The following is a 25,919-nucleotide window of genomic DNA, read 5'->3' as shown; positions in this document are numbered from 1 at the left end:
CACCATATATTCAGGACACACATTTCCATGTTCCCAAACGGACGTTTGAGTTTACTTATTAAGGGTGGAAATTTAATGCTATAAATCTCTTCAGTGTAATCCCTCTTCTGACGGTACAATGGTATTCTGATCAGAAAAAAAATGATCTAGTCGTCTTGGATGCAATCTTAGATTTCGTCCGATCCAACTCCAGAATAATTGATTCGCCACTTATAAATGGAGGCTTTCGACCGGAGATCTCTCCCCTTCCCCCCCCCCCCAATCTCCTTGCGGTCACCGGAGGGTGTCAAGTGACAACCGATACACAATTTGTGTATCGTTGAGGTGTTCCAATATGAATGAGAGAAAAATGATTTCCATTTCTAAGTGAGGATATTCAACGACACCGGGCATATCTTATGGAAATGGCAGTTCCGATATGCAACCGATCAAAGGTAGCCTATCTTTTCACACGCTGCGATAACGCAACTCTGATTGGTCAATTCCATTCGATAAATATTATTATTATTTATCTTTTTCTGGTAAGGTCATGAATAAAGATTTGGAAGTGATTCTTTCCCAATTCTCTTCCGGTCATTCGAATCTCTATTTTCCCGTTCTAGGCTTGCTGCACGATACTGCATCGCTGCAGGCACACCTGGATTGCATTCGCAGATTTATTTTAGCGGGCCATTTTAAGATGTAACCAACACTTTACGGTGTCTGCATTGCCTGGCCTAATCTTGGCATTTTTTTCACCCCGAGTTGCTCCGCACTTGCTGGTCCATTTCATGGAATTCTACTTCTGTTTCGCTCTCCCATGGCTAACCATATTTTCCCTTACTTTGAACGTTTTCTTGTGCTATTTTGTATTTCACATTGAAGCGACGGACTTCTCCCGTTTCTCCGCAAATCGGTGTGCGAATCGGAATTCATAGATAGATAGAGGTCTTTATTTGGGCGAAATTAATACCTAAGGGTCCCTTTTTCCATTTACCCCTTCGTCGTATACGTATTATATTATCCATATAATTTATACTTACATGCATACACATAATCGTAAATACATACTGGCCGACAGACATACTTAATGCATAGATTTACGCATTGGAATATATATATATATATGTGTATATATATATTTGTGTGTATATATGTATGTATATATATATATATATATATATATATATATATATATATATATATATATGAATATATATATATATAGATGTATATGTATATATATACATATATAAAATTAATTAATCACTCTAATTTTATTGACATGATCTCTCCTACCGTAGTTCCATGGGGATAATAATACCAATTTACGTTAGGGATTTTTGATGCCTACTTTAACCTTTACTCCGTGAGTGATTCCCAGCCTAGCTCCTCTAATATTTTGGATACGCTACTACTTCATCAAAACGGCGCTTTTACAAATCCAACTCCTCTACGCTGCGCGCCATCCAATACGGTAATAAATCCAACTTAGGGAGGATCCCATACGAGTACGAGGTCTGTTCAAAAAGTATTGTGAATTTAGAATTTTCGCTGGTTACGTATTGTTGATTTTGGATTTTTTTGTGTTGGTGTCTTCATACTTATGAGGGGAGACCCAAAAGTAATGGGAATTGGACTGCGGTGGGGAGCGAGAGTGGAGGAAGCCTTTGTTCGGCCGGTCGTACGCCAGGCTGACGCCACCTGGGTCAGTTTGCGCGGCGCCGTCGCTGTGACTGGATCGGTCCGTCCGTGAGAGCTGTTTCATTGAAACAACGTTTTTCATTTCGGCGAAAAGCGTGATGGCGGATTATCAAGAGCAACTCGCTGCAGTGAAATTTTGTTTCCTGTTGGGGAAATCGGCCGCGGAAACTATTGTAATACTCAAGACTGCTTATGTGGAAGCTGCCCTAAGCAAAACCAAAGTCTACGAGTGGTTTACACTGTTGGATCGTACATCGGCGAGACATGCAGGTCCATGGAGACCCGCTTGCAAGAACACAAGAGGGCAACAAAGAATTAGAAATTCAGCCTATCAGCAGTCGCCGAGCATGCCTGGAGCGAACCCGGACACGACATCAAATTTGACGAAGCCGAGATAATCGCCAAGGAAAGAAGATACTATCCTCGGCTGATTAGAGAATCAATTGAGATCACCAAAACGCCGAGAAACTTCAACCGGGAAGACGGTTACCACCTGACGAACGCCTGGAAGAGAGTGTTCCAGAAACCAGCCAATCACAACGCAGCAGCGAGAGAGCGAGGGCTATATAAGCGCAGCCAAAATGATATCGGCACTTCGACCTGAAGACGCCTGGTGGAATCCAGGCGAAACTGTCGTCAAGCATGACTACCAACGCGGCGGGAACCCGAAAAATGGAGACATCCACGAGTGGTTTACACGTTTCAAAAATGGTGAAATGTCAATTGAAGACCAACCAGGTTCAGGCCTTCAACATAAAGAACTGACGGAAACGTCGACAACATCTAAGCCCTCATTCGTGAAGACCGTCGCAGAACCATTGATCAACTCTGTGAGATGTCTGGGGTGTCATGGAGTTCAAAAGAGCAGATCTTTGGCACACAGGCGACTGGTTCTTCAATCATGACAACGTGCCGCCTCATACCGCCCTCTCCGTGGTGCGGTTTTTGACAAAAAATGGCATTACATCGATTTTCCACTCCCATACTCACCGGATGTAGCTCCCTGTGATTTCTTTTTGTTCCCCAGATTCAAAAGGCACATGAAAGGAAAGCGTTTTGACACTTTGGAGGAGATAAAACAAAAATCGCTGGAAGGCTTAAAGGACATCCCAATTAATGCATTTGAGAAATGTTTCGAACAATGGAAGCATCGTTTGGAGAAGTGCATTGTAGTAAATGGGGAATACTTTGAAGGTGAACAAAATTTAAAGTAAATAATTGAGAACTAAAGAATCTATAACAACAAAATTGTTATTTTTGGGTTCCCCCTCGTATGCCTCTCACTTATGCCGAAAAGTACGGCCAATTTGAATGTTCAGTTAATTGATGACAGCTGTTTTACTTGGACGTGTTTTGGCTTGTTTTCAATTTTTGCCTGTTCCAAAACATGGATCAAAGAATCTGTATCAAATTTTGTGTGAAACACGAAATTAAGTGCGCGGACACATTCCGAATGTTGACTGAGCATATGGAGAACCACCTTGGACCGAATCAACGTTTATCAGTATTTCAAAGTGTTCTTAGAGGACCGAGAAGATGTGAACGACGAAGGGCGTGCTGGGCGCCCGAGCACTGGAACAACAGACGAAAATATTGATGAAGTGAAGTAAATAGTACTGGCCAATCGTCGAATCACCGTTAGGGAAGTTGCTGAGGACCTAAACACATCGATTGGCTCTGGCCATTTCATTTTAACCAATGATTTGGGCATGACACGGGTCGCCGCGAAATTCGTACCTTAATCCTGCTCAATTTCGACCAAAAACAGCAACGCATTGACATTGCTAATGAAGTGTTGGACTCTTTCCGCGACGACCCAAATTTGCTCCAGAGGGTCATAACTGGTGACGAATCATGGAGTTATAGTTATGCCGTGGAAACTAAACCTCAATCATCCCCATGGAAGCTGCAGTACGAGCCAAGACCGAAAAAAGCTCGGTGGAATGTGAAAGTTTTGCTAAAAGTTTTCTTCGATTTCAGGGGCGTGGTGCATCACGAGTTCTCACCACAGGGCAGAACAGCAAATAAGGAATATTACCTGCAAGTTATGCGCAATTTTCGTTAAGAAATCCGCCTCAAACGCACGCCCGGATTTGTGGAAGAACAAAAATTGACTTTTGCACCATGGCAACGCCCCTGCTCACACATCGTTACTTTTGCGCGAGTTTTTGGCCAAAATCAACGCATTAATAATGCCTCAGCCACCGTATTCCCCAGATCTATCCCCTAGTGACTCTTTCTTGTTCCCGAAACTGAAGAGGCCCATGAAAGGACGACGCCACGCTACGGTTGACGAGATGAAGACTGCATCGAAGGAAGTGCTGAACAAGATCACAAAAAATGATTTTTTGAAGTGCTTCGAGGACTGGAAAAAACGTTGGCACAAGTGTATAATATCTCATGGGGATTACTTTGAAGGGGACAAAATAGATGTTCATGAATAAATGAATAATTTTTGAAAAAACCGAAAAGTCTCGATACTTTTTGAACAGACCTCGTATGTACACTCGAATCGACTTCCCCCCTCTCGTCGCCGCCGTAGGTTCTCTTTGACAAGAAGCTCTCGTTCTTAAAAGGAATGACGTGTGTCGAGTTTCACGCCAGCCCATTTCCCAATTTTTTCCTCATTGCATTTCCTTGAATGCGAGTGAGACATCCCGTGGCTTAGGAGGCCCGTGAAATGCACGAAACATTTGCAGACTCGTTCCCTTTTCGCACATCCGGGAGAAACCCAGGAGGAATGAGGAAAGAGTCGGTCGGCCGGTCGAAAGGCGCCACCGAGGCCCCGGTCTAATAGCTCCGCTCCGTTTTGCGTGGGCACCCCCTGCCATGCTCCGTGTCTGCACATGCCAGGTCGCGCTGAACGTTCGGAGTGAAGTCGAGTGCACAATCGCAAAGTTTGGCAACCCCGCTTCACTCCCCCTCCCTGCCAATACCACCTTGCCCCTAGTATCACGTGCCTGCGGCCGTCCTCCGTGCATTCCTCGCACGTTGGCGCACGCGTGACTCTCATCCCAGGGAGAGCACGCCCTCACCCTCCTCCTTCTCCTCCACCCACCCCCTTTCTAGCCTAGCCATACCACACGCCTCTTGCCCCGCCATGTGACGTGATCCACACGCACACAGCACACACGCGCACCCAAGCACACCACACACAAACACACGCCATGAGGAGAGAGGTTGACTGATCGTTGCGTGTCCATCGTCACCCTCGGAACTGCAATTGAATGGCGATGGTCGAATATCCATCCCGAACGAAACAGGCTGGAGTCAGGTCTTGGTAACGACCTCAAATCCTTGTAATTGGAACATTTGTTTTTATTTCCTTCTTGAGTACATGTTATCCAAATTGTTAACTGCGTGGGCTGTGTAAACTTGGTTTATTTCATTTCTGCCCATGATATACGTTTAGGTTTTCAGATTTTCCTGTGAAATACATTAAATTTTGAGGAGATATTCGACATTACAACGGTTTCAGTGCCAAAGGCGATTTCACAATTCGGGCGACAGCGTGTCTTTTGTGGACTAGTTAACCAAAAATTAGGATTTATTGAAAGAGTACTCGGTAAATGTGATGAAAAAGTCAAAGAGAAATGTTATCTGTCCCTGGTTAAACCTAATTTAGAATATGCTGCAAGTGCATATATGAGATCCAAACGAAGTTGGATTAATTGCCGAATTGGATCGCGTGCAGCGTAGGGGAGCTACATTTGTAAAACGTTGTTATGATAAACTTTGTAGCGTTAACAAAATAATAGAGCAGCTGGGAATCACTCACGGAGCGATGGTTAAATTACAGATTAAATCTTTTGCATACATTGGAAGGAGGTCTCTTTAGCAATGATGTCGAAAATGTATTACTACCCCCATCGTATTACGGTAGGATATATCATGTCAAAATAATTAGAGAGATTAAGTGTAGAACAGAAAGAGTTTCATAAGATGTCATTGTTTCCACGAACGATAAGGGATCAGAATAGCTTTGTCCGACCGCGGTAGGGTCATATTCGGGTCGAAATTATTCTGTTGTGTATTCACCCCTTGCCACACCCTAGCGGTGACTGGCAGGATACTAAAATTAAAAGAAAAAAGAGTCGCGGATTCGGCGAGTTATTAAGTATTTCGCTCGCCATGCGTACGTATATCATTCGGGCGCGAAGGGTGTGTGCTCGCTCGGCATTTGTGACGAGACCGCTGGGCGAAGTGACGACGTGGCGGCACCTGGCGTGCGCACGCAAGTGTGTCAGCGGAAGAATGTTGCCTTCTTGTTGTTGATGGGAATGGCAGCGATGACGAAGGAAGATGTCACTCACTCGCGTGCGTTGCCAAATTAACGGCGCAGGGAATAAAAAATTGCAGATTTCAATGCATTGGTGGATTGTGTCAAGTTCAACAAAAGTAATGGGTTCATCAAATTTGGGAAATAAATAAATCTTCTAGATTATTTTTTAATGTCAAATGTCATTGCACCTGGCATATTCTTAAGTGATGGTCAATCATGGTTAATCTTGTCAAATGAATTTTGTATTCACCCCCTGCTACACACCCTAGCGGTGGTTTGCAGGTTGTAAAATAAAAAGAACGAGCAATATGAAAATTTTTTCGTGATTTTTTTCGATTTTGGTAACACACTTTTGTTACAATACGGTTGTCCTTCCTCATTCCTGTTATTATTAGGAGGTAATCTATTAGTTAAGGTAGGTTTTTGGAAGGACACAACTACCCAATGAATATTTTGTCACTCCTAGCTAAAAACACAATCCACCAACCTACTCTACAGGCTATCCGTTAATGATCATGAAATTTCTAGTTGGTAATATTGTTATAAAGATTTCGATTTTAAAAATTTATTTTGTGAATTGCAAAAATGTGGTATAACTACTACTGTGCGAACTCTTTTATTGGCAATTGAAATATTTATGATATATTTAAGTCTGTTAAAACAGTAGCTATTATTGCAGTCCAAAGTATAGCCATAAAGCATATCCGCATGTCTACGACAGTAACTAGGCCACCACGTCATGGAGGGATTAAGGATGATGAACTCTTTAATGGTGCTGGGTTGATGTTGCCGTCGCCACTACTGCCTTTCTTTTTGAGCTACAGCATTTTAGTGAAACGCCTCATCTCATATTATTTGTTTTATTATTCATAAAATCCACGTTTCAGCGAGGAGTAGTCTCACTTTCGATGACGATGAGTATAAGTGAGAATTTCTAATCAGGATGGGTCACTGGCGCGGTATACTTCGCGTAATAATGCGTGCTTCCTGCATATTGCGGGATAAAATGTTACGACACCATGCGTCATTTCTTATGCTTGCAGTAAACAACCAATGGCATATTGGCTGATATTTGCCCAAAATTACACTGGCTTGGAAATGCGAAACATTCTGGAAGATTCAAAAGATATCCTGGGGATTTCTTGATACTTGGGATGTCGGAATCCCTGCATTTTTCTTTATTGTTGTTTGTTTATTAGTATTTACGAGGGTAGGCTGAAAAGTAACGCTTGCATGCTTGTAGAACTCAAGCAAAAAAAATAACAAGATCAGGCAAAAAGTACATTATAGTATAATTCTTTCGTTACGAAATCATGTATTTATTTTTCAACGTAGTCATCGTTAAGGCTAACACATTTCTCTCAGCGTGTAACAAGTTTTTATCATTCCGTCACTGAAAAACTCTTCCGTCTTTTCTCGAATCCAGGACTTGACGGCGGCCTTCACGTCGTCGTCCGAGGTGTAATGATTACCATGGAGGTGACTCTTGAGTTGAGGAAAAAAATAAAAATCGCAAGGCGCAAGATCGGGGAGGGTGTGGAATCGGTTCAACTTTCAGGTTTCACAGAGACTCTCCACTTGCGCGCGAGGTGTGTGGACGAGCGTTGTAATGTTGCAATATTATTGGCTGCGCTTAACGTGATAAACTTCTTCCTTGGATATTCCAATATGGTTTGCAATACGCCTTTGAGTGATTCACTGGTCGTTTTGAATCAAATCTTCGACGATTTTGCGATGTTCTTCGTCTATGGCAGTGATTGGACGTCCGCTGCGTGTTTCATCAACAATTATGGCCTTGCCAGGGTTGCAACCACGAAATATTACTGCCCATCGATATACAGTAGACCCATCAACAGCTTCGTCTCAATTAACAGCCTTTAATTCACGATTAATCCTTAAGAGTCACATTTTAAGTCACGCTGTTTAACTCGCGTTGACAAAGCACTAAAACACGTCTCCATACTTCCGCTTCTCGAAATGCATTGGATGAATGTAATGACCTCAAACCTGCGCATGCGTGTTGAGGGGAATGTTACTTCCACGTGCCACCAAGAATGCTTGTGAAGGTCATTTTGTTTGTTGTCTGCAAGCATGTGTGCATTAGTTTTTAGCCTACCCTCGTAAATAATACTAAAATTGTGAACCATAGGGACAAAAGGTCACTATTCTGTAATCGGCATTCATAGGTGGACGCTCTCATCGGTGGATTTGTCTCCTGGAGCAAAATGAATTATTCTAGCCCCTATCACACCTCTCCGCCCCCCTTTCCCCACCTTTCCATTGACCGTCGTCATGGCGAAGCTGACTCACGCGTCGGAGCGCCCCGCGTGGGGGCGTTTCCAGCGTGGAGAGGGTCGCACAAACGTGCGTCTGTCGAGTGCCCTCACGTTGCGTCGACGCTCATTGGGAGTGGGTGCTCACTTCTGCGTCGCTCGGTCACTGCCGTTGTCAGTGCATGTCAGTGAACCCAACCCAGAGCTCCATTTCTCAATCTTAGTCACGATGAACAGAGAGACGGTCAGCAATATGACGAAGATATCGATTTCCGACTACGACAGTTATTTTGTGAAACCGATCGATCTTATTGACGTCACCAGTATCTCCCTCTATGAAGAAATACGTTGTAAATAATAGTTCTTCGATTGCCCGATGGAGGCGCGACCACTTCCGGCTTTACATCGAAATATTCGGTTTATTCCCATTCATGGATTCACTAGCTGCTTCCTCCCACTTAGCCTTCCTACGTATTCTCGCGCCAGAAGCGCTCCGATTTTACACCTCTGAGTGAGATTTTTTCGGCGCGAAAGGTTTTTTCAGTGTTTGTGTTAAGCCCCGCTCGAGACAACCCGACAGCCAAAATTACAACGAAGTCCCTCTTCATCTCCGTATATGTACTTCCTTCCTCCCTACATTGCAGGCTATATACCTATACCCACCCCTAACTCCATTTCCTGACATCTACCCTCTCTCTTCAATATCATACTCCCAGTCACAACGCTCCCATTCTTTTCTTACTTGCCTCTTTCGAATTTCCTCAACAATCCTTTCTCCTCCCCTTACTAGGTGCTGACCCCGGTGGCGGTGGGGTAACGTCTTCGTTTACCATTCTAAGGGTTGCCTGGGTGGGTTTTCCTCCACCTAGGGTTTGGGTGTTTGTAAATGTGACCATTATTATCATTGTTAACAGTCAGATGAAAAGGTCAAAATGTGCTGTTTTCGGTCTAATGTTAAATAAATAAAAAGTGCTTCCTCGTTTATTTTCCTTTCTGTCCATTTCCTTTTCCTGTCTCTTCCTCTTTCTCGAAAATTGCATAACCTTTGTTTTATAAATATTTATTCTCATTCCATATCTATCGCACTGAATTTCCAATACCCTCAGCAATACTTTCAAACCCTTGTCTGACTGATAAACTGGAGCTTGGTCATCAGCAAACGTAACTGATTTTACGAATTCCCCGCCGACTTTCATTCCTATCTCCAATTCTTCCCATGCTTCTTCAAGCATTTCCTTTACATATATGCGTTGAACAGCAGAGGTGATAATGGACAACCCTGTCTTACTCCTTCCTCTTCCTAACACTTCCCATCCCTACATGTACAGGTTGAGGGTGTCTCCTGTCACTCCAATTCATTCCTATTTTCTGCAATACAGTCAAGAATTCCATCCAGTTTGCTATATCACATGCTTTCTTGAAATATAAGAAGCAGACACACGTATCCTGATTGTATTCTAGAATGTATTCCTCTCTATAATAGATCTCATTGCTGGAATGGCATCACGCGTGCCTCTCCCATTTCTGAACCACAATGGATCATCCCCCAAGTAATCATTTGCACTGCTCTCCATCCCCGTGTTCATGATACTGAGGACCAGTGTAGCTGCATGTGAAATTAGACTTAGCTTTCAGTAGTCCTCACACATGGCCGCCGGAATGGAAACACATTGGCTTGACAAAGTTTTATGGGGGAATCCTTCGCTCATAAGTGCTACGAATTTATCCATAAAAACTCTTCCTCCCACCTTTTTCTATAGCCATACTTAGTTCTGTGAGGATGTTATTTTTTCGAACAAACCACCACCAGCCACAGTTATCAGATCGAAGGTAAATAGGTCTGGTAGGTGATGGTAGAGTTCACCCAGTACTTAGCCCGACGCCATGTGAAATTTACAAATCAGGATAATGGGGGGTCCAATTCTTTTCTCTGTGCCGGCTATGGTTCCCCAGGAAGATCTGGTACCTGAAAAATCACACAGCTCGGGTGAAGTTGAACTTGTTCAGGGAGACGTAACGGGAATCGAGCCCGGACCCTCCGGTAAGTAGCCCAGCGCTCCAGCCCACATAAAATGTATAGATGGGGCTGATGTCAGCCTTGGATGTCCCCAGTCGGGGTAGCGCGGATGATGCTTGCTAGCTTACGAGGGGATATCTTCACTGTGCGCGATGCATGAAATCAACTTTGCCGGTGGACCGCAGTGGTTGTGGGAGCCAGGGCTGCAAGTGTATGTATAGGATCTAGAATCTGTGGGATTTAGAATATGCTGTAAGTATTTGGGCAGGGGAATCATTCACGGGGCGAAGGTCAACTAATAGATTAAATCTCTCGCATACATTGGAATGTCGTCTCTTTAGCAGTGATGCTGAAAATGTATTATTACACCCATCGTAGTGCAGTAGGAGAGATCACGTCAGTAAAATTAGAGAGATTAAATGTAAAACAGATAGATTTATGATGTAATTTTTTCACGAACGCTAAGGGATCAGAATAACATTGTCTGACCGCGGTAGGGTCAGATTCCAGTCAAAATTAGTCTGGTGTGTGTTCACCCCCTTCCTCACACCCTAGATGTGACTTGCAGGGTACTGAAATTTAAAGAAAAAACCGTATCAGGCCCTGCTGCACGCCTCGAGGGCGATTGGCATGGGGTGTCAGGTCACCAGCCAATAGGGGTGAAGATCGGCATTCGGGAATTCTTACTTGTCGGGGTGTGTGTTTCTTGTTGTTGGGGTCTGGATTTGTGCGATGGGGGCTCAATTATTTCCTCGGACGTGCATCGGTTCTGCCGTCAGTTTCTCCGAGCTCCTCGCCGTGGTCTTTCTCTGTCTCGCCAGTCCATGCGATACAGCTATTGGATCGTCCCTTCGCCCAGTCAGCAGAAAACACTTGAGTTGACTCGACTTTCGCTGGAAATACAGCCGTGTATGTCATAATCTTCGTGCTTACGGCGTCTTCCAACTTGGGGTATCAGTATGGAAACCTGACTCTTTCCATTAGTGGATAAGGACTCCTCACGAAACGGGGATCCCTGGTCTGTATTGCTTTTAGTCCGCTACTGCTCCTTCAGCCAAGTGTCTCGAGCAGCCGAGGTGAGGATGTCTGAGCATCGCCAAATAACGCCCACCTCTCTCTTTCCTGGACTTAATCCACCCCTTGGTGCTCCCTGTTCAAGGGGCGGGCGGGTGGGCCGTCCCCAATCCGCTATGCACGTCGCGCGCGGTGAATGCTGGGAGCGCCCACGCCGCGATTACTACCATCCCCTCCCCCACCTCCTCTCCCCCTCCCCCACCTCCTCTCCCCCTCCCCCTCCGAATCCTCTCCCCCCTCCAATTCCCTTCCCCTCCATCGGCACACACTTATTTCGCTCTCTCAGCTTCGGGAGTCTGCCGCTAGGGCGGCGTAAGGCTTCTCACATTTCCTTAAAGCTCTTGATCGCAAAGTGAAGCTTTTAAAGCATGAGGTTGGTATCGTTGCATGATGCCATTGTCGCCTCAATTGCTGAAGTTAAAAAAAATCCATGAATCCGTCAAAAATGTCTCAACAATGGAATCATAGAAAGAAAAGTTTTTGATGTCAATAAAACAAAAATCAGTGTAGGGTGATTGATTCTAAATGAATGAGAATTGAAACCTACCACCATTAAAAGTTCCTTATGCGTCTTAATCATTGTGCATTGTTTAAATCGTGTCATCAGTCAGTAACCATAGCAAAACACTACAGCTGTGGCACTTTAGCCAAAAAAAATAAAAACAATCTTTGGTAAGTATCTAATAAAAAGATTTATTCAGTTTTTTGAGTGATATAAGCAAATTTGGTGATTGTTAGAGACCATTTCACTCTGAACCCGCATTAAGTTCTAGTCCCAAGATTGTTATTCAAATTTAACCAGAAAATAGAAAACTTCTTGACAGCATTTGATGATTTTCTTATGGAACTAATAAACTATTACCAATCGGTGTAAAAAAATCCTGTCTAAAGAAGTGTGGAACATATTCCTGGTGTGATCGGTGGGTTATGTCCCAAGTGTCACCCACGCGGCGGTTTTCAATTGTCTCTGTGCCGCGAAGCGAGAGGGCTGCTAGGGCGTAGAGCGAGGCTGAGTCTACTTCGTAACCTAGGGCTTAATACTCCCCTACCCCCTCCCCCCTTCCCACCCTCCCTCCCTTCTTCCACACTCCTCCCTCCTTCCCGGACGTTGCTACGCGACGCTCGCTGGCATTTCGGGGAAGAGAAGGAATGAGGGGGGGGGGTGCGAGAGTGTGTGTGTGTGCGCGCGTGACTGGCTTGTCTGTCCCGCGGTTGACCTCATCGACCCCGTGGCGGGGCGGGTGTGTTTCCCGGGGGGGAAAGGGGGGGGTTGGGGCAGGACGTGGATAAGCGTGGATGTGGAGGCTCTGGCGAATGTGGGGGCGGAGGTGGACGGGGGAGCGAAATACGCGGGGAAGAAGAGAAACATGCGAAGAGGTGCCGACGAAGGGAGGGGGTCGGAGGCAGGGGGGCATGTTAAGAATGCTGGCGGTGGAATGCGGAGGAAAAAGAGATGTGATAAGAAGAGGAGGATATCGGATGGGCATGGGAGAGAGAGGGATGTGAAGGTTAGGGAGAGGGAGGACGGATTGTAGTCGTAGAAGATTGGGTTATTGCAATGCGAGGTTGTTTGGAGTGCGCGTTTATTTACTGTCGCGTTAGGCAGGGCTTTGAAGTGTATCAGAGCTGCATCGTTGACCGATATACCAATACTAAGACGTGCTCGATTATTTTACTTAGATATTTACTTACATTTTTTCGGAATACCTGTGAGTGTCCTTTTTGGTGACCTATTAGACCAGAAGATCCCAGTGAACATTACGTTTCCTCGGCGGCTCAAGTGGTTAGAGCATCTGCCCGGCAAGTGGAAAGATCCGGTGTTCAAGTCCCGGTCATGGAAATATTTTTACACTCATGATCTGCTTGATTCCCCCTTCCCCACCTCTCCTGTGGTCGTCTTTTATTTGTGTTCCCATCACTTTTCCTATTATCTATTTCCATGTAAATATTTGTTCGCCACATGGAGGCATTTCGTCGTTGTTTACATAATTATATAGTCCAGGGTCCAAGAACTTCCTGGGAAACTGGCCCCTATATGCTGATGTGTGAATCTCACACGCCGTATAGGACTTAGTAAAAAAAGAGCTTAGGGCTTAGAATAGGACTTAGTACTAGGTGTTTAAATATCTAAATCAATATTTTAATAAATAAAATAATTTCCAGCAAAATCATTTCCTACCTCAAGTAGAGGCTCTCTTAACACATGTTCAGAATATTATTTTCCAATATGTTGCCGCACGAAGAAGTCGAATAACATTAAATCTTGCAATAATATAGTAGATAGGAACTTACCACATCCGTACGTGTTCATTAATCCGTTACTACCAAGATTGTTTGCCTGGTGGAGAGAGAGAGAGATCTGTGTGGCTGTCCGAAGCGCACGTCGTCTTCCCATTGAAGGAAGGAGCCGCCTATTATCTTCGGGGGAGGGGCAGATTCTGGAGCGGCCCGCCTTGGATGATGCCCCCTCCCATCCCGCTCTGGAGGAAGGGTTGATTCGGGGGGGAGGGGGGCAGCCGCCTCGTACGCTCTGCTCAGTCTCGCAACGACCCCCTAGGGGGAGTGGATGGGGGGGAGGGGACGGGTAAGCGTTGGCGTGGCACCCATCCATTCCCCTGGCAACCGCATTTTGCAATTTAAATTCAGATTCGGACTCCGTCTCGTTTTTTTTATTCCCGTTCCGCCTCTAAACATTTAAACGCCTCTCCTCTCTCTCTCTCCCTCTTGCCCTCCCTTCACAAGAAGGCCCCCCGTCGGCCTAATGATGCCTTCGGGGCGAAATTGCTCCGCGGTGACTTCACCACCGTCGGTGTGGCGGCGAGGGAGGGGTCACTCGAGTGCGTATTTCCTTCTCACGTAATGCGGACGCACAGCATTTCGGTGCACTTGGAAGGTGGTCTAGAGCACCTCTGAATTCGCAACCTTTGCGCTTGCTTTCCCATCTTCTTCTGTTCTACACCTTTATATCGAAGAGAGGGAGCATCGAGAGCGAGATGCATCGATTCGGAAAGAAGTGGTGTGCTGGAAAAAAAATGTCAAAATCGCCTGTGACTTTTTGACGCCGTCCTTAATATCTGAACATTGTATATCTCGCGAAGCGCTCGTGAATACGCTAACAAACAATTATTGTTTTGAAAGCTCTTATCGACGATATCGAGCGACAATTGTATTTGTTTAAAAAACTAAAATACAGAAGAGACCGGAGCGTTCGAATTATCTGTTTGTGAAGACGTTTCACTTCCAGTTTGCGATTCGGTCCCAGCCCCCTCCCCCCCATTTCCCCAATTGCATTTGTTTTCGCTTCGGGAAGCGAGACCACACGCCCCCTATTCTCCCCCCCCCCTCCTTCCCTCTTTCCCACCCGGTCGGATTCCTCGGGAGTGGTGTCAACGCCCCGGGAGACTGACAGCGCTCCCGCGGGGGAAAGGTTTACGTGGACGACGGTCGGGGGAGAAATTGAAATTTCCGCACGATTTATTATTATAAATAATTATAAGAAGAACCTCCTGGTAATGGGATGTTTCCGATGGACACATGGACAAGGCAACCCCGTGCCGCGTATCACCAGCCTCGCCTTAAACGACACAATCTAAACTCCTCTGCTCCACGAGAAATGATACCTCATGCTTTCTGTTTCCCTTCCCACCGTTCAACATGCCATATACGCCTGTTTATGTCATCCCTCCACCTCCATTGACTCGTCCGCGTGTCACCGTGTCCAGCATTTCGTTGCATCTCTTAATGTGTATCCAATGCCAATCCACCTCTTTTCGATTTCTCCCGGCGCCTCCACGACACTTCCTCGTTTGTTTTCCTTTCCATCCACTTTGTCCTTTTCCAACCCATCTTCACACCTAAGTCTCATAAGCTCACAATATAAGGTCTTACACCTTTGCCTCGACGATCAAGTTTCCGACCCGTACAAAACTACGCTGTGCGCTCTACTGTGCTGAGGTCTCTTTTCTTCAGTTTGTCAGTTATTTGCGTATTCACTTAAAACTTACCGTCAACTCCCTCCGCCTTGTGTTGCCTACCTTACGTAATTCGTCGGTTTTAAAAGAACACCTTCCGTACTTTTCCCGCCGTCTATCTACAAACAATCCTCAAATTCGTAAACTGTTCAAACATCCGGGGAATATGTTGATGAGGACCTTTATTGATAGTATTAATATATTTTTTTAAAGAAAATTTTACAAAATTAAATCCCGTTTAAATTCATCCTCGGCCATTTCATATGAACGGTAGTTTGAGGAATTAAAGAAGAATTGAGTGAAAAGTAATAGAAATCTTTTGAAAGTCCGTCAACATTTTCCCAAAATTTTCGCCTTTGACTCAAATTTCATAATTACCTATTATATATATATATATATATATATATATATATATATATATATATATATATATATATATTTATTTATTTATTTATTTATTTAAGGAAATTTTTGATTATGCGAATGCCTGGTTTGCGAATTGTTAACAGTTGCCACATTGATGCACTTTTTTATTTGCAGGCGTCGTCGTATTCGCATGGCGATAGGATATACCACGAATGCATAGTATGCAGAGGGGCGAAGGTTGATTGATATAAGGGTTAGCCGAATCAGCTCTTTTCCTGCGAGACACCTTCATTTCGTGTTTCGGTGACGCACGCGGGCCACTCACGCTTGATTACGGGCCTTGGCAAGCGCGTGCGTCGCCTTCGCGCGAAACCGCGTGTTAAGCTCGGCGAATGCCTACGCATTTCGGGCCGGACATCTCGCTCGATATCGCCCGGAAGGAGACACCAGACTCACTCGATTCCCGGCGTCTCATCCCTTCCTTCCGCCGCCGCCGCTTCGTTCGTCTTCGCGCCGTTCTTTCCGCCCAGGCGGTCCCGTGTGGAAGAGACTTCCGGTGGTTAGTCGCCGCGCCCTTCCAACTCGAGCGCCCCCTTCCAGTCTGTGGCTATTCCGCAAAGGCGGGAAGCGGACGCGGGAGTGGATTTTCGTGTTTTGATAATTATAATTATCGCTAATTCATTCATGGACTGGCGGTCGCCGTTGTGCGCTCTGGGCTAATTCTCCTTCCTCCTCGATAGTCGGGGGTAAGCGGTGGAATCTCGTGGCCCTCACTACCCTCCCTCACTCCCAGCCCCTCCGACACCCCCTGCCCTCCCCTCGCGGATCTGCGGCGCGGTTCGATGATCGCCAGACTGCAAGGTGTCGGCGCCCAATTCCGATATTTGCCGTTGGAGGGGAGGGTGTTTTCGCGCTTAGATAAGGACCCCCGGGCACCCAATCTTCCCCCTTTCGCATTCGCCCCTCCCTCTTCAATCACTATTGTATGTGTGTGTGTACATATATATATATATATATATATATATATATATATATATATATATATATATATATATATATATATGTGTGTGTGTGTGTGTGTGTGTGTGTGTGTAAAGGAAAAAGGATAGGGACACACACAAGAGACGAATACAGGATCTTACCAATGTTGCTCCTTTCCTCCTCCTGGCTATGCGGTCCATGAAACGCGCTGTTTTTTTTATGGCATTCTATGATTGCTTTCCCTACTATCCTTTCCTTTTTTGTCCTATTTGGCCTATTTCTCCTTTGGTGGTTGAAATAGCTGCCCAACGCAATCTCCTGGCCAAAGGAATACGAGTAAATCCCCGACAGATTTCAGTGTAATTACCTTTCATCGATAGGTCAATGGCTCAAGAGCATCGGCCCGGCAAGTCGAAGATCCGTGGTAAGAGTCCCAGAAAATGGTTTTTACGGTTGTGATCTGTTTGATTCCACCTTCCCCACCATTTTTGTACATTTATACATGTATGTGTGTGTGTGTATTGGGGTTTCGAAGAGGCAATTGACGAAGGAGCGAGTTGGGAATGATGAGAAAGTGTGTCAGGGGGCGCGTCGAAGTGTCGGTATATCTCAAAATATTACTGTGGTTGGCGGGTCCTCCGTATGCGAGAGATCCATCGACCGTCTACTTCCGACCGAATACTTGTTCCCACGTTGATATTTCCTCATTTTGAATATTGCTCAGACGTGTTTGGTCATCTAACCGAAACACTTCATGAAGAACTGTAGCGGCTGCAGAATTTCTGCATAAGGTTTATAGAGATGTATTTATTCGGGTGCGCCGACCTCTGAGGTAATATACCATCTCCCACGGCCCAAAACCCAATCAAATTACATTAAAGCCACCAAGTTATGTGTGTGATGTATCCGTCATAAGCTACAAGACACGTAAGAGAGTAATTTAATTAGAAAAACAATGACTCGGCTGTGGGCATCTGGGTAATCGCCTGGCATAGAAGCGAGGTCTCCCTCGAAGTCTGCCTAGCCAACCCAACCAGTATAAAATTGTGGCTTTTGCATGCAGTTTTTTTCCCTCTTAATTACGGGTGGTGTCCTAACACCCCCACCGCATACACTAGCGGCGGCTTGCTGGGTATTAAGTATATGTAAATGGAGATGAACCAGATATTTCTCGAATTCCGTCGGTAGGTGACTGATGGTCATTGAGGAGTCGAATTCTTCACAGAGACGTGAACATTTCCCCGCCAGAGGCAGCAACACATGTCCAAGTATCGGGAAGTAAAGTGCCAATGGGTGCTGGTAATCACCCTACTGACTGGTGCCCAAACACCCCCCTCCATTCCCCCTCCTAGCGGCTTGCAAGGTGGGTCGTAGATGTGCACGCGAGTGCGTAAGGACACGTAGTCGATGCGTGGCTATCCGTACCTCGATTTTGGTTGCATTTAGTGGGCGGCGCCGGTGCCTCTATGAGGGAGGACACGCGTTGCGGAGGTATCCTCTCTCAAGTGGCATTAAGGGGGACGTGTCTTAAGTAGGCAGTCTCCCTTTTGGAATTAGATAGCCCCATTATTGTTTACGCCTTCATTCCTCCTTCACCTCTGCTTGGATGCCGTCCAAAAGGCCCCGTTCCCCCCTTTCTCCTCCCCGCTCACCTATTACATTCTCTCCATTTAGCATTCCTCAGGGTTCTTTTCTGTACAACTCCCACCCACTTCCGATTTCGCCCGGCATCGTGCACCCCCCCCCCTTTCTTCCGACCGATATATTCATACATACATATATTCGCCTACTGAATTGGGGACACCGAAACGAAATGTTTGCATTGAATTAAATACCTAGGCGTTACCGTCACTCGCAATCTCTCCTGGGTGAAACACATACGGGGAATATGTGGACAAGCTCATTAAAAATTGGGATTTTTTTGTAGAGTACTTGGTAAATGTGATGAAAAAGTCAAAGAGAAATGTTATCTGTCGCTGGTTAAGCCTAATTTAGAATATGCTGCAAGTATATGGGATCCTCACGAAGTTGGATTAATTGCCGAATTGAATCGTGTGCAGCATAGAGGAGCTACATTTGTAAAACGTTGGCATGATAAACTTTGTAGCGTTAACAAAATAATAGAGCAGCTGGGAATCACTCTCGGAGCGAAGGTTAAATTATAGATTGAAGCTCTTGCATAAATTAGAAGGACCTTTCTTTAGCAATGATAGTGAAAATGTATTATTACCCCCATCGTACTGCGGTAGGAGAGATCATGCCAGTAAAATTAGAGAGATTAAGTGTAGAAAAGATGGATTTAAGATGTCATTTTTTTCCGCGAACGATAGGGGATAACATTGTTCAACCGCGGTAGGTTCATATTCGGGTAAAATTTGTCTTGTGTGTATTCACCCTCTGCCACACACCCTGGCCGTGGCTTGCAGGGTATCGATGAATAAATGAAACGTCGCCTTCCTCTGCCCATCTCCGTGAACACGCGCATCTCTTAATAACCTTCCGTCCACGCTCGTTCCCTAGACTCAAACACCAATTCAGAACGCACCACTTCTTATTGAAGTGTTTAGTAGAATTTTCTGTGCTCCATTTATTTTTTATTGCGATCGGGAGGCGGCCCCCCAATCCCCGCCGCCGCCACGTGATTCCACTTTGAGTCCAACGGTCGATCCCACGGTGGGCGGATACAACCTGGTCACACCGCCATTGTTGCGTTGGCGGTGGGTGTCGCGAGTGACAGAGAAAGGACGCGCTCTGAAAGTAACGGTCACCGATGTTGGAACTGTTCCACCGTGGAGGGGGCAGGGGGAGGGAGTCCGGTGACTAGAGTAACCTGCGGGAGCCTACGGAAGAGGCGGAAGTGTCCTCCTCTCGGTGTGGACGCTCTGGATGTCAGCCGATCGCACTGAGGGTCATATTATACCCACTGTATAGATATATCGGAATGATGATTTTTTTATACTAATGAAAAAGTACCGGCATTATAATATCGAATTAAATACTGTAGATAACAGTTAGCGTTATTAAATACAGCGACATGCTTCTTAACCTTCCGTTGCATTTATGTATGTTATATGAGCATAGCTCCACCCAAGCAATTTGATTTTTCGGGTACCAGATCTTCCTCGGAAACAATAACCGGCATAGGGAAAGGAACTGGCCCCCCTACCCTGATGTGTGAATTTTCACACGCCGTCGGGCTTATAACTGGGTGAACTCTACACAATACTTTCAGACTCTGGTGGACCGCCTTCCGCCACCCCCAGCTGCCGAAAGAGAGACAGGTGCACTGCCGATAGGTTCTTGTTCCCCCGGAGTGCAATCCGCGGCCGCGACACGATTATAAGGGAGAACTAAGTAATGCGTTTTACCTCCAAAAGACTTTTGTCTTTCTCTCATTTTCATTCTTGGCTGGTGTCCTTTTCCCAGGCGATTCGCGGGTCATTGCCCATTTGTCCCGGGAAATGACACCAATAAATTATATTCGTGGTTGATCCTAATGCCTCAAAAGAGTAAGAGCGCCTCTCCTCATTCTGTCTACGTGATGTCCGTCACATTTTGAGGCGATCATGTGTCGCCATAGGATTGTTATCACAACGCTACACTCGAATATACTGACGTACGTTCGAGATAGAACAATGCACCAGTCGCTGCGCTGAGGACTATCCTTTCAGAGAGAGGGAATCGGAACGGTAGACAGTCTTACCGACATTGGGATGTGGCATCGAACGACGGGAACGCAAAATGTTTTGAAGAGGAGGATTTGTCATTATTTTGCATAGCCGTGTCACCTTCCACCTTCAGGTGCACACCGGAAATATATATTGGCTATACAGGGTGCGTTCCAAAAGTAATGCAATTAAATTTCTCTCGCCGCTCCTATTGGCCGGAGAGGAATCGAACCACTTGGAGTAGGCGGGGGAGACGCTAAGCTTTGCCGCGTAACCACTGCCGTATACATATGTATATATCGATGATGTGGAAGCACTCACGAGAGCAATATAATATTTGGACGGCATAATAAAACACAAAATAAAATAGATTACACGTAAAAGGACACTCACTGTAGATTGTTTGAACTTTGGACCTTCTTTAATTCAGACCCTGTATGTGTGTGTGTGTGTATGTGTGTGTATATATATATATATATATATATATATATATATATATATATATATATATATTCAGACTGCTCAGGTGCGGGTGGGAAACGGGGAGTCAGGATGGGCAGTGTTAGGAAGGGGTGTAAGGCAGGGTTGCCCATTATCACCGTTGCTGTTCAACCTGTATGCAGAGGAAATGATCAAAGAGGCATGGGAAGAACTAGAGGTAGGAATGAAAGTGGGCGGGGAATTCGTAAAATCAGTTAGGTTTGCTGATGACCAAGCTTTAGTTTGTCAGTCAGCCAAGGGGCTGCAAGCATTGCTGAGTGAATTGGAAATTCAGTGCGACAGGTATGGGATGAGAATCAACATTAATAAAACAAAGGTTATGCGATTTTCTAGAAAGAAAAAGGGCAAGCTTAACATTAAAATAGGAGGGCAAAAACTAGAGCAGGTAGAACAGTTTACGTATCTCGGTAGTGTTTTGGACCAACACGGTCAAAGTAGTAGGGACGTAAGGAGAAGAATTGCGCTAGGCAAAGAGGCTTTCACGAGGAGGAGGGAGTTGATGACGGGGACTTTGAGTAAGGATGTTAAGAAAAGACTCGTAAAAACTTTGATATGGAGCGTAGCTATGTACGGCGCGGAAACGTGGTCATTGAAGCAGGAGGATAGACGTAGACTGGAGGCCTTTGAAATGTGGGTGTGGAGAAGAATGGAGAAGGTGAAATGGACAGAGAAGAAAACAAACGAGGAAGTACTTGGTATGGTGGGAGAAGAGAGGGGTTTGTTGGGAGCAATCCTATGGAGGCAGGAAAAGTGGATGAAGGGGGTGTTGACCGGCAGTGGGATGTTGAAGACTGTGATAGAGGGTAGAATGTTGGGCAAAAGAGGAAAGGGAAGGAACAGGATAGGGATGTTGGACGGGATGAAGGGCGGAAGAAAGTACTCAGAGATGAAGAGGGACCTGGTGTAGAGTAGAATTTAGGGTTGTGTTTTGTTAGTAGTCACAAAATATTTGTTTGGTAGTTGTGTCCATCGAAAAACCTACCTTAACCGGTAGATTACCTTAAAAAAAAAAAAAAATATATATATATATATATATATATATATATATATATATATATATATATATATATATCCCCTCCCTGGACTACAACCTTGACGTGGTGGAAGGGCTTGTGCGTTCCGATGACCCCTAGAGCTGTACTGGCGGGAGTAATAAAAATTGCTCCTGGTAGGGTCACCCATGCCAGATAGGTCGAAGGTTAGGAGCCAGACGAAAGGTAGTCCACGCAGCGTCTGTTCCTCAGTGAGGCGGCTGCAATGGCGTCTGACCCCAGTGGGGCGGCCAGTAAGTGATGGTGTCACGTTAAAAACACTATTGAGGAAGGCAACGGGAAACCACCTCAATTATCATTCCCTAGAAAAATATGATGGACAATAGAGATATTTTGAGTCCTGGCAACCACGGGGCTCGGCCCAATCGGCCGTGTGTCGTGCCCGGCAGCGGGGGAGGCAAGGCTTCCGCGGTCGTCATCCCACGAAACCCTTGCAAGGGAAAACCAGCAGCAGCAGGACAGAAGACGCAGGAGAAGAAGACCAAATTAGTTAGAATAGGAACGTGGAATGTTAGGACAATGATGAGGACGGGGAAATTGGAGAATGTTAAGCGAGAGATGGAAAGGGGAAATATAGATATTTTAGGTCTATGCGAGGTGAGATGGAAAGATAACGGGGATTACTGGAGTGATAAGTGTAGAATAATATACAGCGGTGGGGACGAGAGCCAACGAGGGGTTGCCATAGTATTAAATAAAGAGGTAGGAAGAAGCGTAGTCAACATAGAGCAGGTAACGGATAGAATACTACTAGTGGAGATAAAAGCAGAACCGACGAACTTAGTTATTATCCAGGTATACATGCCACCGAGCAACCATAAGGAAGAAGAGGTCGATAGGATATACGATCAGTTAGAGGACATGATTGCATTTGTTCCTGCAGGGAAACATTTGATAGTGATGGGGGATTGGAATGCGACAGTAGGCGAAGGAAGAGATGGTGATGAGGTGGGGGACTACGGTTTAGGCACGAGGAATGACCGCGGGGAGAAAGCAGTTGAGTTCTGCAGGAGACAGGGCTTAGTTATCACCAACACTTGGTTCAGACACCACAAAAGACGCAGGTATACATGGAAAATGCCAGGTGACTCGGGAAGATATCAGCTAGATTATATCCTGGTTAGACACAGGTTTAGGAACAGTGTGATAAATTCCCACAGCTTCCCGGGAGCGGATGCGGACTCAGACCACAATTTAGTTGTTATGAAATGTAGCGTACGTTTTAAAAAGATAAGGCAGGGGCGGCGAGTTAGAAAATGGAATGTAGAAGCATTAAATGGGTTGAAAAGAAAGGAATACAAACAGGCGGTAGAGAAAATCATGGAGGACGGTAAAGAGCTAAGTACTATTGAAGAAAAATGGGAATGTATCAAAAAAGGGTTGTCTAAAGCGGCAAAAGACACTATTGGAACCGTTAACGCTAAAAGGACTCGTAAACCATGGATCACGGATGAGATGATTACAAAAATGGATGAGCGGCGAAAATGGAAGAATATAAATACAGAATTAGGCAAAATGAAGTACAAAGAATTGAACAATAAATTGAGGCGGGCAACAAATAAAGCAAAGGAAGCATGGTGGAAGACGCAGTGCGAGGATATGGAAAGTCTGCAGAGGAAGGGGGAAATCGGTGCGCTTTACAGCATAGTTAAATCTTTATCGGGAAGTAAGAAAGGGAGATCAACGATAGCAGTTAGAGATAAGGCCGGTAAGGTAATAGTTGACGCAGGAAAGATCCAAGAGAGATGGAAGGAATATGTAGAAGAACTATATAGTAAAGAGCTTAGACCAACAAAGTTAGACATTGAAAAGGAACATGAAGTAGAGGAAGATAGCTTAGGTCCAGGCATACTAGACAATGAGATAGAAAGGGCATTAAGGGAGATGAAACTAAATAAGGCCGTGGGGGTAGATAACATTCCCGTGGAACTTTTGAAATGCTTGGGAAAATGTGGGAGGAAGAGGCTATATGGGCTGATCCGTAATATTTATGAGGAGGGAATCGGGCCGGAAGACTTTGTGAGATCAGTTTTAGTTCCTATTCCGAAAAAGGTAAAGGCCACGTCATGTGAGGACTATAGGACAATTAGTTTGATATCCCACGCAGCTAAGGTTGTTCTCAGGATCATAAACAAAAGGATAAAGAGTAGGGCAAATGATTACTTAGGGGATGATCAGTTTGGGTTTAGGAAGGGGAGAGGTACGCGTGATGCCATTGCAGTAGTGAGATTATTAATCGAGAGGAATATAGAACACAACCAGGAGGTATTTGCCTGTTTCGTAGATTTCGAAAAAGCGTTTGATAGAGTAAATTGGGAAAAACTAATGAGTATATTGCAGAAAATAGGAATAGATTGGAGGGAAAGGAGGCTACTCCGCAACCTGTACATGTCTCAGACTGCTCAGGTGAGGGTGGGAAACGGGGAGTCAGGATGGGCAGTGTTAGGAAGGGGTGTAAGGCAGGGTTGCCCATTATCACCGTTGCTGTTCAACCTGTACGCAGAAGAAATGATCAAAGAGGCATGGGAAGAACTCGAGGTAGGAATGAAAGTGGGCGGGGAATTCGTAAAATCAGTTAGGTTTGCTGATGACCAAACTTTAGTTTGTCAGTCAGCCAAGGGGCTGCAAGCATTGCTTAGTGAATTGGAAATTCAGTGCGACAGGTATGGGATGAAAATCAATATTAATAAAACAAAGGTTATGCGATTTTCTAGAAAGAAAAAGGCCAAGCTTAACATTAAAATAGGAGGGCAAAATCTAGAGCAGGTAGAACAGTTTACGTATCTCGGTAGTGTTTTGGACCAACACGGTCAAGGTAGTAGGGACGTAAGGAGAAGAATTGCGCTAGGCAAAGAGGCTTTCACAAGGAGGAGGGAGTTGATGACAGGGACTTTGAGTAAGGATGTTAAGAAAAGACTCGTAAAAACTTTGATTTGGAGCGTAGCTATGTACGGAGCGGAAACGTGGTCATTGAAGCAGGAGGATAGACGTAGATTGGAGGCTTTTGAAATGTGGGTGTGGAGAAGAATGGAGAAGGTGAAATGGACAGAGAAGAAAACAAATGAGGAAGTACTTGGTATGGTGGGAGAAGAGAGGGGTTTGTTGGGAGAAATCCTGTGGAGGCAGGAAAAGTGGTTGAAGGGGGTATTGACCGGCAGTGGGATGTTGAAGACTGTGATAGAGGGTAGAATGTTGGGCAAAAGAGGAAAGGGAAGGAACAGGATAGGGATGTTGAACGGGATGAAGGGAGGAAGAAAGTACTCAGAGATGAAGAGGGACGTGCTATAGAGTAGGATGATGGATTTTGTGTTTTGTTAGGAGTAATAAAATATTTGTTTGGTAGTTGTGTCCGTCCAAAAACCTACCCTAACCGGTAGATTACTTAAAAAAAAAAAATATATATATATATATATATACAGTAACACACAATATAGAAACACAAAAAAAGAAGAACACTCACACGTTATTTCTTGATATTTCGACGGAAACAATCCGTCTTCCTCTGAAGATATAGAAGTAAAGTTGTGTTTCTATATTGTGTGTTACTGTGTATTGTACTATTCGGCACTTCCGTGTTACGTCTACGAAAGCATATATATATATATATATATATATATATATATATATATATATATATATATATATATATATATATGTGGGTCGCGGTAGTCCAGTGGGTAGAGCGTTAGACTGCTTATCGGAGGGTCCCGGGTTCGATTCCCGGCCAAGGCACTCTGGGCACCTGCAGCTCCACCCAAGCTATGTGATTTTTCGGGTACCAGGTCTTACTGGGAAACCGTCCTTCCCTGATATTCCCTTTCTCCTCACCGCTCTCACCATTTTAATCGCTTCAACTGTCGAGCACCGCATTCACACAGTCATACAGGTCGCACCTCTCGTATTCATTCGGTCATCAAGCTGATGAAGGCACCCAAAAGTTTCGATTCCGTAGACTATGTGGTTCGTGAGGAATTACTTATCGTATTTCATTTCCATTTCGGCTTCCTTAGGAAAGTATTAATATTGTATGCGCTCGTACAAAACATCATTT

This window comes from Hetaerina americana, unplaced genomic scaffold (genome assembly GCF_022747635.1).
Source record: "Hetaerina americana unplaced genomic scaffold, ioHetAmer1.1.p SCAF_5, whole genome shotgun sequence".
Classification (NCBI taxonomy): Eukaryota; Metazoa; Arthropoda; class Insecta; order Odonata; family Calopterygidae; genus Hetaerina; species Hetaerina americana.
This window is presented reverse-complemented; position numbering follows the sequence as displayed.